The sequence below is a fragment of the Watersipora subatra genome, chromosome 3 (genome assembly GCF_963576615.1).
Source record: "Watersipora subatra chromosome 3, tzWatSuba1.1, whole genome shotgun sequence".
Lineage (NCBI taxonomy): Eukaryota > Metazoa > Bryozoa > Gymnolaemata > Cheilostomatida > Watersiporidae > Watersipora > Watersipora subatra.
The window spans coordinates 33,455,980-33,471,126 of NC_088710.1; the positions used below are offsets into that span (position 1 = coordinate 33,455,980).

General features: G+C 38.1%; 1 long non-coding RNA gene across 1 annotated transcript in view; it reads left to right on the forward strand.

Moving 5' to 3' along the window:
• Positions 1 to 1,159: 1,159 nt before the first annotated feature.
• The window catches only part of LOC137391707 (uncharacterized), a 61,061-nt gene continuing 47,073 nt past the window's right edge, over positions 1,160 to 15,147 (forward strand). The window contains exon 1 of the long non-coding RNA XR_010978157.1: positions 1,160 to 1,423. This is a non-coding gene — a long non-coding RNA (uncharacterized lncRNA). The remainder of the gene's footprint in view (positions 1,424 to 15,147) is intronic.

Consider the following 15,147-nt stretch of genomic DNA (forward strand, 5'->3'; position numbering starts at 1 on the left):
AAATGGGACATACACATAGATGACATTACCTCTAGAGCATATCAAAGGTTAGGGATGTTGAGGAGAGTATTACACGGAGCACCCAGAAACGTCAAAAAAATTACATATCTTAGTCTGTGCAGGCCCGTTTTGGAATTCGCTTGTGAGGTATGGGATCCATACCTCATAAAACATGAAACACAACTGGAAAATGTCCAGAGGCGCGCTGTGCGTTTTATTGCGGATCTTAAAGGGGTGGAAAGCGTAACTATGGCCAGAGACAAATTAGGGTTGGAATTGCTTAAGAACAGACGGAAGTCGGCTCGAATGGTTTTACTTATAAAAATTCTCTCCAGCGGTGTGCATGAGTCTTTAATCAATAATTTTAACAATATACACAATGACACACACTCACATCATACCAGATCGGTATCCAATGACGTACCTAGGGCTGTTCCAGCCAGCAAAACATTTTATCATAACAGTTTTTTACCGAGAACTTCTCGCGACCTACGAGGAAATTTTTAACGCACTTTTTATAGTCATGATTTTACTTACTTCGAATATTACTTGACTTTTATTGAAAACATTTGAACTAGATCTAGATACGTACATGCTGGCCCTTTTTTTCCTCGGGGATCGAGGTCTTAGGGTTCGATTGACCAAGACCAAGACCTACTTATTCAGTTTCACCAGCATTAACCAAGGAGTAATAATGACTAGAGCAACGTCTAAGATGATTGGTACATTGCCGAGGCTTGAGTTATTCGTTAGTTTTTGCGTCCCATCATTATGTCAAGTAGCGTATGTTCGTCTTTGCTTATTGTTTAGTTTTTAATGCATTCAGTAGCAAGGACGAGTTACCAACCACACCAGTAACCAACCAAATAAACTGAAGTAAAAAATTGAAACCAAGACTTGTGTACTATCATTCAACGGTAGCGACAGATCACTCTATAGTCTATACAGCGCGGAAAGCTTGAAAACTGTAAAGGTGGCCCTCGCGTCAAACGTAAATTGGGAAACAACGGGCCACGGAGGAATAGAACTTGTGGAATTGCAGCAATAATGCTTGATTCAAATTAAAACATTTACCATTATTTAAAGTTATTTAAACTTATTTTGGGTACGTTACCAATGTACTGATGTCAGATTTGTATGATATTGTGGTGGACTGCGGGTAGCATGCGCGCGCTACCCGCCGATTGGGAACTCCGTCCGAATGCGTACTAGTTGCTATTATCGAATAGTAGAACTGTGTGAAAATTTGTTTGACTAATCCATGTTTAGAAAACTTTTCAGTTCTCTGGTGATTGATAGTATAAATACACTGACTGATCCACTGACTATTTGTCTATCACACGAATTGTGCTCTGATCACACGATTTCGTTTACCAACTAATCCACCTCGATAATGCATATCTAGGAGGCAGAACAGTGGTTGGTAAGACATCAATATGTACATATTTACAATGTACTGAACCAAACATAGAGCAATTATTAGGTAATAATAGATAATAATCTGTTTGCATATAAAATAGTGTCAATACATACGATAATAACAACAGCGTAACAATGAAATAAAACACAAATTAAACCACACATGGAATAAAACACACATAAATATTATAATGCAAAACTGACAGGAATTGATGTATGAATACATTGTTTCCAATTATATGTTTTCCAATACATACAAGTAAAATGGTTTGTAATTGTAGGTTAGTCAGAAATGAGTATGTTATCAAGTACATTTCACATCTTGATAAGAATGCTTGGTGCTAGCGAGGCAATTAAAATGATACTGACTCATACCCACAGTAAGCAGTATATATAGACTACATGTAGGCAGCGTCGAAAGTGAAGAGAAATTCTTTGGGTACTCTCTGTTATGCTAGGACGGTGGTGTCCAGGTTCAACAGCCGTGCTCGCGGGGTGAGTTCGAGAGAGGCCCTGTGCCCTCTCGGCAGAGAGGGGTCTGGGGGTACTCTCCTAGGAAAATTTTTAGCATGAATGCCCTTAAATTATGCTGTTTTCCATAACTTAAAACCCTGTGTTGTGTCCAATAAGAAATTAAAAGTGGGCTTAGCTGCACAACCTGGGTGCTCTATGACTATGGAGACTCCAGATTGTGATGTGAATGAGTCAAGAAACCCTATAGACAGTCCACACAGACCCTAGACACGATACAGTCCCATCCCCAAGCCACCATGAATATTATTATATGATAAGCTCAGTCACTCACAATTTTCTTAAATACGTACTCTATGTTCATGACAGTCACTATTTCTTACTTACCTTTAAATAAGTTCTCTATTGGCCCATGCCGTTTCATCATGAATTAGAAGAAACAATGAAAAAACTAGTATAATAAGCAAGAATTTATTCAAAACTACAATCCAAAACAAAAGAGAAGAATCCTAATAATGATTAAACTTGAATGATTCGAGGATTCCACAGGGCGGCCGACACAAGGACCCTGACAGAAAACTGATCGGTTCTCAGGCTTTTAACAAAATAATCTAGTTGATACGCTATAATAGCGGAAAACTAACTGTAGAAATCAAAAATGTGCACTGTTTTCGGTGTAATGAACTTGAGCTAATATAAGTTCGGGAAGAAAAGGAAAAAAAATTGTGTGAATATTTTATTCCAATTTTACCGCATTTAATAAGATACGAGCAACCTTATATGAGGAGGTACGCCTCCCAGGGAGTACCCCACTAATTCTTAGGAGAACCCTGTGTACCCCTGATTTCGAACACTGCATGTAGGCTACTTGTAACCTGTAGGAGAGGGCGGGGTGAATTCCTACTAATTTTGGTTCAGGTCAGTCAACAGGAATTTAAGTATAGGAAAAACCAGAAACTTTGATGTAATGAGTAGGCTAATATGTTCTATAACATACTAGTAAATATCAATACATATTCAGTAATATTTTTGTGACCATGTCACCTATCACAAATGTCTGTATGCAGATCAATTTACCCCGAGGGTGGTATAAGTTGAACTACAGCACAAGGTAAATCGAACATGGGCGTTCAACTCACCCCCTTGACTGAAATACAATAATATATTGGAACACTGTGTATTTTGTAGTACGTTTAAAGGTTGACTTGCAACAAAATTCACATTACCGTTATTTGATATGAAAAGATTCACCATGTCTTACTCTGTTGTGCTGTAGGTGCAAAATATGTGGAAAGGTGATTACAAGCTCTTAAAAGCTCAAAAACGAACAGAAAATCACAGCCACACGAGACCGCCGTAGTTTGGATTTCCTTTCCAAAACGGCTCAAATGTGATGTAGTTGTGAGAGATGGTTTCTGTTTACACTTTCTTGCAACCTTATTCGTCGAAATATTTTCGCAAATATACTTCACGCATTCAATAAAACTATGTCTATTGTTCTTACGCGTCTGTTTTATCGTCATCGTAATGCTGTCACTTTTAGCAGTGATATCTAATAACTTACCGTAAAAATTCGTTTAATTTTTTAGCCTTATTTTGAAGGAGTACATATCATTGTCTGATAACCATGACGAGCCTGTTGGTCACTCGTGATAATCGAAAAGTGCTGCAGAAATTATTTGCGAAGTATTGGGTCACATGATCAGATTACGACTTGACGATTGAATAATGCCGAAACAAAACTGTAAAGTAGCGAGCATCTATATTTGATACGGGGTCTTCGGTAAAACCCGAAGTGTTTGTCATAAATTAGTGCTACGATAAGTTTTATATTGAGCTTTGAATTGGCCTTTCAATTCATGTGAGAACATACGTGACAAGACGATAACCAAATTTCGTGGCTACGTCATCAAAATAAAGAGATTCCAATCTACGGCAGCTTTTCGTTTTTGAGCTTTTAAGAGCTTGTAATCACATTTCCACATATTTGGCACTTACAACACAACAGAGTAAGACATGGTGAATCTTTTGATACCAAATAACTGTAATGTGAATTTTGTTGCAAGTCAACCTTCAAAGTATATTTTGATTGTTATATAATACTTCTAGTGCTAATTATACTATTGTTGAGTTTGGTGAAATTGAAGTAAGGACAAGCTTTGGTCTATGGCAGTTCTAAGGAATGACCATCCTTGAGTCTACGCCAAAAGCATATCCCCCACGACCAGTTAGACCCTCATTGCTAGGAATCATAATTTTTAAAAAACGATCATTGTATATCGTATCTGGGTCTTTGATATCTGGCTTCCAGAACCGGTTTGTAATTCCAACTCTTCTTAGACAGTCGATTTCCAATTCATTCCCCAATATGCCTTCAAGTTGCGCTATATACTAGCACTTGGATTTTTTTGTTGGATATTCTACGAGTATGAACATTCCAACTTCAAGCATTTGTTTTGTGATTGATGATGCTTTATTTTCTGGCCCTTCTTCCTCTTGAATATCGTCACGTGAATGATAGGATAGGAACCTGAATCACTGTCGAACGATGATGAAGCATCAACTTCTACGCGACTCCGACTCTTTGATTTTGGGTCGGTGTTCCGCTTGCTGATCAGTTTTGCTGGTTCTGCATCATCTTTTTCTGGAATGTCAGTCACTATGACCAATTTCCTTTTTTTTCGTCCTTCATTAGTTTGCTTTCTAATGAATGTCGAGAGCGGCAGAATGTCACACGGGGCTATGAATCCAGACGTACTAGGCTCACAGGGAATAAGGGAGGAAGTTGAGTTCTCTTCTAATAGTGGTCTTTCTGAAACATCAGCAGCGAATTCACAATTCTGGGAGATACCCCGCATGTATTGGATATATTCCTGTTGAGTCAAATCCTGATACAATATTCGCAGTAGTCATGGCTTTGTTGTATGCCGGTTCAGCAATCGCCAGGATGTTATATATGCTGACACTCTTACCGACATTTGATCTCATGAATGAATCTATAGATTGGTTATAGTATGTCCTGAGTGGATCATAAATGCTTCTGTCTAGCAGCGGCATTCTATGGAAGCAATGTGGGGACAGTGTTAGCATATGAGTTCCATTTGATCTAGCGAAATTTATCGACTCAATGTATGTGGGATTCATGGTTGTCCAGGATAAAAAATACTGGCCAGTTAGTAGAACATTTAGCGTGTTTTACGAAGTGTGGTAAATATACTCCACTAAATATGGCACTCGTCATCCATCCTGAGCCTGACGTTCCGGCACAACCAGCTGAACCTGTAGGCGCTTCAGCAATGAAATGATTGAGATATTTAGCTTTTGGGAATATGAACAATAGTAGAAATTCTCACTGTATCAGAAATAAAGATTTGTTTCTTTGTGGAAAACTGGTAGAGATAATACTGCATCAAACAACGAAGATCCTTAGGCCTCTCACCAGGGTGGTATCTTCAGAGCAACTGAATACACAAAAAAGGGGAGGAACAATCTTTGGTGCTCTTTATTTTGAAAGCCAGCTGCTTAGTTTTACTTCCTGGCATCAGTCATCCTTTTACTCGACCCTTTTCGACAGATTCAGGAACTGTAACTCATCACTGAGGTATGTGATCTCGATAGAAATGAAATTTCGCACTAAATCGTCCTTGACTGCTGAAAATTACTTAAAAAAATTCATGTTGACGTCAGGATATGGATGCTAAAGGATGATTTTTATTTTTGATTTTTTCTCGTGAATGCAGATGTTGATGAGATTCTTATAGAGGGAGTTTTATTGTCATTAAGGAAAATTTTATTTTTGAGATCATTCTTTTTTACTTTCTAAATTTAAAAATGAAAATTATATTTATCAAAGGTGTCCGTGGGCTGGATGTAAAGCCTTCGCGGGCCGGATTTGGCCCACGGGCCGTAGGTTGCCCATGTATGGTCTACACCATGCAACGAGGATGCCATCAAAATTCTTTTAGTGTCAAACCATTTCACCAAACTTATTGGCTCATCTTCACCTCTGCTCACAAATTGCTCCCTCGTCCCTCATCCTTGAGCTTTCATCTGCTTATCAAATGTAAAGCTGACTGGCGTATACTTTGGGCTGATAGTACCTGTTAAAGAAATGCCGGTTTTAGAGAGGTGCTCAATGAGAGGTATGGTAGTGAAAAACCTGTCACAAAAGACATGTTTTCCTGGACCCAGGTCTCGGATCAGACGCAGCACAGCTCCAACTCCCTGTCCCCCTGACCCATCTGTCAGCTTGTAGTCACTGAATGTGCCCTCTCCTTTGTATATCTCAAAGTCAGACACCAAAGTTCTTTAAGCCTGTTGAGTTTAAAGTTTGTCTCTTGATGGGCACCTTTCAGTGAATGAGATCGTTTGCTCATCAATACTTGAATGGTTTCCTCTTGGTAAACCTTTGCATACCTTTCGAATGTGGTCGACACGTGGTGAAATATTTCAGTCTGTTCAGCTTCTTCATGTCTTACGTTACTAGGGTGTTGTCTACTACCTTCAAATTGTTTCTTACCTTGAAAAAGCGACTCCTACACATTGTGTTTGCTATTATTGGCACTTTAGTCTTCCTAGCCCAATACATCTTTAGTCGCTTCATGCCAATGCTGCCCATTATCAAACTAGAGCTAAAGAATGTCTGAATTTCAGCTGCAGTAACTCTGAGTGATTTAAATGTAATTTGAGTATGATAACGATTTGTTAAGTCAGCCATCATTTCAAATACTTCATCAGTGAAGTATTTCCTAAGTTCATCCCCTGGCTTCCCATCAAGAGAGGTTGGTTCAGTCGATTCAGTCTCCTTTATTTGAACAAATTTGCTGGCAAAAGTGTTACTCTTTTGGAAAGAGTAAACTTCATTTTGTCCTCTCTTTGAATTTTTCTGTGGATGTGGAGCTGCTTGCTCATAGTCTTACTCATCAGACTGACTTGGTAAATTATTACGATCATAGTCACTATCTAAATCGCTGTCTTCTGATTTAGAGCAGAAATCCAAATCTGACTCATCGAGCTAGTCTAATATAGCAATGGCAGCATCTGTATGAATTTTTCTTGTTCTTCTTTTGCTTGAGATTCCTAAAAAGTGATAATTATAAGTTATTTGTAGGAAAAGAGAAGCAATAAAAAGTTCAAGTTTAGTGATTCTGAAATTCAAATTACAGGCATGAAGTCCCAATGTCCTGCACAGAGGACAGTACAATTCAACGGCTCCTCAAAATTTATCAAAACTCATTTATTAATCTTTTTTAATGTAGAGAAACATTTTCTAATTAACCCTTTGGCTTGGGAAACAACAAAAATGGCGTTTATCGGTTGCATGGAGAAACGACATTTTTGTTGCTTTCGGTAGACATTTATAAAGCTGTCGCCTAGTAACGTTAAACAAAGGATATGAACTCTGGTAAGTTTTAAATATCATCAACAAAATTCGATGAATTACAATATGAAACAATTACCTGAGAGGTGTTGCTATGTGCTAAAAGCTAAACAAATCATGCCTCCTTGGAAAAGAATAAAAGCTGGAAAAGCCAGTCAACATCGGCTTGACGTTCAAAACGGTAAAATACAAATTTATTTGGTCTTGTGACCGTTAGTGATTTTTGTCTCATCAGACTAAAAATAATTCAGATGATAGAAGTGATGTAAACTTTTTGGACTTTTAATATACTTTGAATAAATATACTGAGAAAAACGATTGTTATGGTAGCTCGCATGGCTACGTTATAGCGTTGGACTCTACCGAAAGGAATGCTTCCAAGCATTTCATGTGGGGACAATTGTACATAGTTGTAGTTTTTTTGTAGTACTAGATATGTAAATGAATGTTTGTGTACAAAAGATTTTGTTCATAGAAATAAATATAAGCTTGAGCTATGCATGTTCATAAAATACCGATTTCATTGAATTTTCAAAAATAATTTACACGACTTTCGGGTGTTTTTGCGGGGCTTTAACCCAGTCAAAGGGTTACGAATTGAGGACTAAAAATAGTTTAAAACTTAGATAGTTTACAAAATGAAGGCATATACCTGTGGAGGTTGAAGCACATGCTGATTCTCCTGGAGTGGCCATTTTGAATTCATAACAGCACTAACGTGAAGGAAGTGTCAAAATAAAAACCAAGAGAAAACAATTCTGAAAATGTCCTTCATAAAGGACAGTTGGGTTTTTACACCTAGAAATCAAGCTCATAATAACTTATATTAAATGGATGTCTTTTGAGGGGGACACTCGAACTCAAAGGGATATTATGAGTATCCATGAATGTCTTGAAAGCTTTATAAATATCTTCACCTGTGGTACGATTGGTTAGTGGAATCAGTGACAAAAATTGTTCTTAGAACGCATTGTTGGCAAAGTATTGAACAAATATACAAAGCTGTGCAACATCATTAATATCCGTACGTTCATCCAAAGCTATGGAAAAAGCAGTACATTCTTTCAAGTCATTCACGACTTTCTCTGTTAGGTGCTCTGCAATAGTTTCAATTTGGTTGGTGGTAGTTTTGCGGGAGAGCTGCACTCCTTGTATAGCCTCATGGATATCTTTTTTGTCAGGGAATAGTATTTTAACAAGGTTCAGCATACATTCTTTGATAGTCTTACTTTCACTATACGGAGCCATGGCTTTACCAAGAATGTGAGCTACTTGGTAATTAGCAGCAGTGCATCTTTTCTGAATAGAAGTTGCAGATTTCATCACATTCATCTGACCACACACTTGCTGTAACAACTTCAGTAGATTCTTCTTTCTTCTGACAGTTCCAGTTGGATATCTTCCATCATAGTCTGAGTGGTTTGTATTGTAATGTCTGGCGAGGTTTGATTGCTTGTTTATAGATATTGTTTTCGAACAGATTAGCCACACTGGTTTATTCGCTACCTAATGGAAGAAGAACTTCTCAGTTCAATTTGTATTGAATGATCTGTTTCTCCTGTTCACTGATGTCGAAGCCATGTTGTCAAATGTCTCTGGTTATATTCCAAAAAAGAAAGCTAGGCAGTGTATGTGGGAAAATTTCTAGGTCATCTAGGGAAATCTCCAGAACAAATGTATGATTGATAGCGTAGTAACTCATATAAGGAATTTCAAATTTCCGATAGGAAGTTTTCCCATTTGGAGAGAAGGAAAATAGTTAATCATCCTTGTCTATATTGGTGCTACTACATTTACAAATTGACACGTTTGTACACATTATAAATTTTATTATAATAAAGTAATTTGTCACCAAACCTATGCTGTGCTAATCAGAATGTAAATTTTTTTTTACTCATCTTAAACATTAAAAAAGCCACTAAAAAATGGGTAAAGGGTCACAAGTGGCCCTGGGGCCACCAGTTGCCCTGACCTAGAATAATTGACGTGCAAATTCTGTCTGTACATTTATCCGCGGCAAGCACACGTTAACTGGTTCACAAGGTTAAACAGTAATGATATTTCCAGTGAGTTTAGTGTTTATATTGATGCCCAGTCAAATATCTAGTTGCGAGTGTAGGTTCTCTAATAAGAGTTGTAGAAAACAATTTAGCAGAAATTTTCATGTATTGGCATGTTGATTTCAAGGATGAGCTAAACAAGGCGCCGGTATTTTCTTTTATGTGTACCTTTAATGCCTGCAATCGTGCGTTAGGCTCGAATTCAGCGACAAATCTGTCAGTCTTGTCAGAATCAGTGTCACGTCTTTTTCCACCACTTCGATTGACCGCTATACCTTGGTTAGACATTGGCATATCCTGACCACATTCGGCTGCTATCTCCAGTAATTGATTTTTAGAGAATGTCAAAGCTAATACATCATCATCCGACAGCCATGTGTCAGCTTGAAATTTTCCAATGTAGCTACGCTGATACACATATTCGCAGCCTTCCTGTTTATCAGCTACTCATATCAGCAATGAGCCATCTTTTAAAATACAGGCACCTTGCTCATACATGCAATGACATACCACACCAGCTGGGCTTTCCATCAGTGGCATGTCGTGTCTCTTTACTACAGCGGTTTCAGATAAATATGCGTTTGCCGTATCAAATGAATAATCCTTGCTGCAACGGAATCCTGTGTGAAACTCAAAATCGTCAATATTTTCGGTATGAAAATTATCCGTCATAGTCAATTCTCCTTAAGGGCTTGTTTGTGAAGTAATCATTGCATGGCACAGGTCATGATCAACCCACCGAGATTCATAGTCAGTCGTTTTGGTGTTGCTTCTGCCAACAAAGTTGGCATATGTCACAATCACTGTTTTTACGATTTTGCAGTGGAAAGCGCTGGTGCAATAATGTACTAAATTTCTTTTGTACAAGTCAAAATTCAGCTCGTATGGTTTGTGTATAGCGTGAGCATCAAAAAGTATGCAAACAAGAATTTCAGGAATTTTAAATTTGACTATAGAGGGATCCGCTCTGCATAGCTTAGGTTTCTGACCACTCGCTACGCCACATGACATAAACAATATCAAACGTGGGAGTAGTGTTCGCGCACCAGTAGTTTGGTTATCAAATCTGGGAAATGCTCTAGGCCTATCAACAATAGGTGATTTAGTGCTGATGGGGCCAGTCAGTGTGATTGCGTTTGTCGAGTTATCTGGGCACAAGTACCGTCAGTCTCAGCCAGCTCAATGTCACTAGGTATATCAAATTAGTAAATGCACAAATCATCGGAGTTGTAGCTACTCTCTTCCTCAGCAAAATCATCTACTTCGACAAAGGTATTGCAATCAAATACCTCACAATTGTCTTGAGCCATACTGTGGTTCGGGGGTTGTTTGGAAGGTTATTTAGCCTGAGTAGGGCATGCTTGGCGGTTGTGGTGAGGGGTCGGCCCCCTTTGTTGCTGTGGTGAATACGTTGGAACGTCGTAGTATTGGTTTGAGCTTTGCCAACCATTGTTCAAAACCGGAAAATGATCGGGTGGTTTGTGGTTGTGGACAAATGGTTCTTGCGGCCCATGCTGGAAAGCCTTATATGGTAGCCGTGTCGCAGCACCTGTACAACGTGACGCCAAACAAAATCTCTGCAGCCGTTCATATGAACCACGGGTATAGCAACGTTTTTTCGCTGTATGTTCCGCCTCAGAGTTATTTTGACCTTTGAACCCCTTTTTAGACCTTTAAAAATGTCCGTTTTGGTGTAGCATGTCAAACCCCGTAGCTTCGGCGGCTTTCTTTTTGCCACTGCCTAATCTATTAATGGCTTGTTGACCAGTCTCGACAAAACATGCCATTTTCACCAGTTTTTATATTGCACTTTCGGAAACTGAGCATATTCTCTCTTATACCAGGGATGGCCAAATGATTTCAGCCATGATCCACTTCAACCAAATATGACAAATTAAAGATCCACAACAAGATGAAGATGTGCACTTTTTGTTTTCACCTTATAAAAACATGCAATTATTTGCGTACATCTTAAAACAAGGCGTCGAATACAATTTAAAAAAGTTTATTTATATACATAATTTGACATAAAATCAGTGAATAAATGTGCTGTAATAAATAGGTCTGATAATAGTGAGAAAAATTATGAGTGGGCTTAGACTTGACAATACTATTAAAACGTGGTTTCCTACTACTTACAGCCAGTCTTACAAGTTCATCAAGATGAATATTTGTAAGTCGCGTTCTATGATTGCTTTTGACAAAATTCATTGCTGAAAACAATGATTCACATAAATAAGTAGAAGCAAAGCAAGTAAGTTGTTTTCTAGCTAGCCTAGTAGTTATTGGATATTTTTCCAAGCTCACAGGTGATGACCAAAACATATTTGGATCAGTGATAGCAATCTCATCTCCTTTAAGACTGCACAGCTCTACTTGTATTTAAGGGATCAGTGAAGCGTACTCAGCTGTAAGCTGAGTTTTCCAAGTTCCGTTAATATCAATGGACAGTGGATGTGACACAAGGTCTATGACAGAACTGATCGCATAAAATTCCTTGAACCTACTTGAAAACTCAGCATTCAAATTTTCCAGAAATGTAACAAAAGGTAGCAAATCAAGAGCGCAGCAAGCTTCTCGGATAGTTACTTTTAAGCATGGGAAGTGAAGCATATGTTTGGTGATATCCGAAATGAACAGCAATAGTTGTTGCCTGAACGATTTCACGGTGGACCTTATTTGAACAATAGTGTGACCTTTGCATTGCCGCTTTACATTCAAATTGTCATATGGGCAAAACAGTCCACAAGAAAAGCTAGATTGCACAAGTTTGTACCCTCGAGCATACCGCTGCTTTGACCTTTTTCATTTAAGGACAATATCAACTCGCTACGCAGGTCCTACAGCCTTCTCAAGGCATTGCCTTTACTCAACCATCTCACATTATTATGTGAGTAAATCATCGTATTCTGCATAATTCTGCTTTAGAAATTCTCTTAGTTGGCGATGTTTTAGCGATGAGTTTGCTTTTAGTTTGTTAATTAGTTTCATTGCGTTAGTCATCAGCTCTTTAAACTCTCCTGACAACTTGGCGCAGAGGACAGACTGGGGGAGGATGCAATGGATTCCTATCAGATCAGGGCAGTACTGGGCTCTCAATTTGCTGACAACACCTACAGAATAATAAACTAAAAGTTCATGTAAATATAATGCGTTGTCATTTATTCATTTTGTCATAAGATAAAGAAATGGGAACAGATTTATTTTTATTATTAGTGCTAAACTAAACCTGAATACTATGGTACCGTACTATTAAAATTACCTTGGCATGCTCCAATCATGGCTGGTGCACCATCAGTTGAAATTGCACATATTTTCTGAATTGGCAACTGAAGCTCCTTAAGTTTTTATGAGCGCATCATATATCGCAGCAGCGGTAGTATTACCATCGAGAGTTAGCAGGGCTTACTGTTCTTCATTAAAAACTCCATTGTAAAAGTACCTGAATGTATATAAATTGCAAGTAGTTGGTCGTACTTACAGGCACCGCAATAACAGGCATGACAGTGCAATTATCATACATCATACAGTTGATATAATTAATCTGGATTCAAATATCGCACTACTACGTCATAATAAAACGAATTTACCTAACAAATACAGCGAGTTGAGCAACATCGGTCGCGTCAGTTGACTCATCTAAAGCTATTGCATAAAGCTCAGCTTCTTTGAGTTCAACCATTGTTTGGTCCAGCAAATCCTTGGCAATATCAGTACATCTACGCATGCACGTATTTCTGGAAAGTGGCAAAGATTCCACGCTCGTAATTACTTTTTTTTGCTTGGATGTAGAACTTTGACGGCTTCGATGAGGCATTCCTTCACAACCTCAGCGTGTTTGTAAGGCATCATATGTTTGCCTAAGATGTGACTGATGCTTAGCGTTGCTTCATTGGTTCTTGATTGCTCTGACACAAATGCTGCAAGGCATTGCTGCTGTGAATGTCGCTTTTGGCAAGTGAGGAAATTTTCTCTTTTCTGGTGCAGGAACCAGGCGGATAAGTCGCATTAAATTCTTTGTGATGAGATAAAAAATATCGCTTCATGTTTTGACTTTTGATCAAACTCAATGTCATATTACACAATAAGCACTTAGGTAGATTACTGAGATTGAGTACAAACAAATATTCCTCCGTCCAGTCAGGGTTGAACTGTCTGTTTTTTGAATCAATTTTACGCTTTTTACTGCTACTCGCCATCTTAATAGTTTTCGAACAGCGCTCCACAGGAAACAAAATGGCGATTTAAAAAAGGTTTCTGTGCTTGTAAACTTCTTTATTTTTAAAAGATTAAAAATATATCTATATTAAAAAAAATTGTTGATACTAGATTTTTTAATAAATACTTGAAAATATATTTTTTTGAGAGCCAGCTTAAAAAATAAAAAAAAAGCTGAAAAGATCCGGATCGAGATCTGCCATTTGGCCGTAGCTGTCTTAGCTGTCTTATACTATCATACAAATTTAGCTTAAAATGTAGTGATATGAATGGGTCAAAAAGGCGCGCTTCACTATTGGCCACCACCTGCCGAAACTTCTGGTAATAGTCCTTAACAGTCTCACCTGGTTTCTGGTGCGTTACTGATACCTCCAGCGCAGCTTGATCAAAGCCACGGCTAGCATCTAGTTTAGTCCTGAGTCTTTTGCACAGTCCACTAAACTCTATCGACTTATCATCGCTATTGATCTCGTAATAGTCTCTTGAGAATACACCATAGGTAAAATCCTAGCACAGCCGTTTTGCTGCTATTCGGGACCGAATTGAAACCACAACTTGTTTCAAATTTGCACAGATTTTCTTGCCATGTCAATTCCATGGAATCCCCATTGAAACATTTTAATGAAAATTTTAGCCAGTCTTTTGTATTCGAATTAAAAGACTTTTCAGAAATAATTATCTTACCGTCTGCTTCGTCTGTTTCATCGAATAGATCACTTAAGGTCGGAGCTCTGGCGAGAGTTATTTTGGCATCAGGGCCTACAAGTAGCCTCAGCTTGTTGATGGTGATCAAACTTTTTTGCACAGTGTTTTTTAACTGAGTTACCATATTTCCAAAATTCCTCTCAAGTCGTTTTAGAGTTTCACCGACTTTTTCGCATATCTTACCTATGCTCTGCTCTTGCTGGATCAACAACCTTTCTTCCAATTCCTCAAATCTTTCATTAATTTCCTGTTTAAATGTTTCCAAACTATTCAAAATATTTTCAGTCGGGGGAGCAGATTTCAGGGCACATAGCCAACTGACACTTGAACTCGTTCTTGCACACAGCAACAAGTTCTCTACTTAGTTATACTAAGTAACAAGTTTATCTTGCGTAAATGCGAATAAGTATATTTGAGTACGTATATTCAAGCATTAGTGAAGGTTGTATACAACAGACTCCTGCGTATAAAAAGTGTATTGCCTTTTATAGGTTTGGCAATACCAAAAGTATTTAGGCATCAGATACAAGGCATTCATAATTTGTTATGAATACAAGAGCAGGTTGCGAGAGACACATACATAATTAATTTGATGTATGAATTTAGTTACAGACACAAAAACAGACAATATCAGTAGAAATCCAGTTGCAAAACAAAGCACTAAACAGGTTATCAGTTGAGTGGAATACTAAGAGATAACAGGTGTCAAACGAACTATAAAATGTTATTATTAAATATTCCAATGTGGGGAGATAAGCGGATGGGTGGTCTGACAGGTCTAGAATAATGCTTATGTATGAATATTATTGCATGGAGTATTGTTTATACGTTGTCAGACAGATGAATTGGTGATTAGTAACCGCTGTTGATTGCGATGTTTCTCGTTGAACAGAA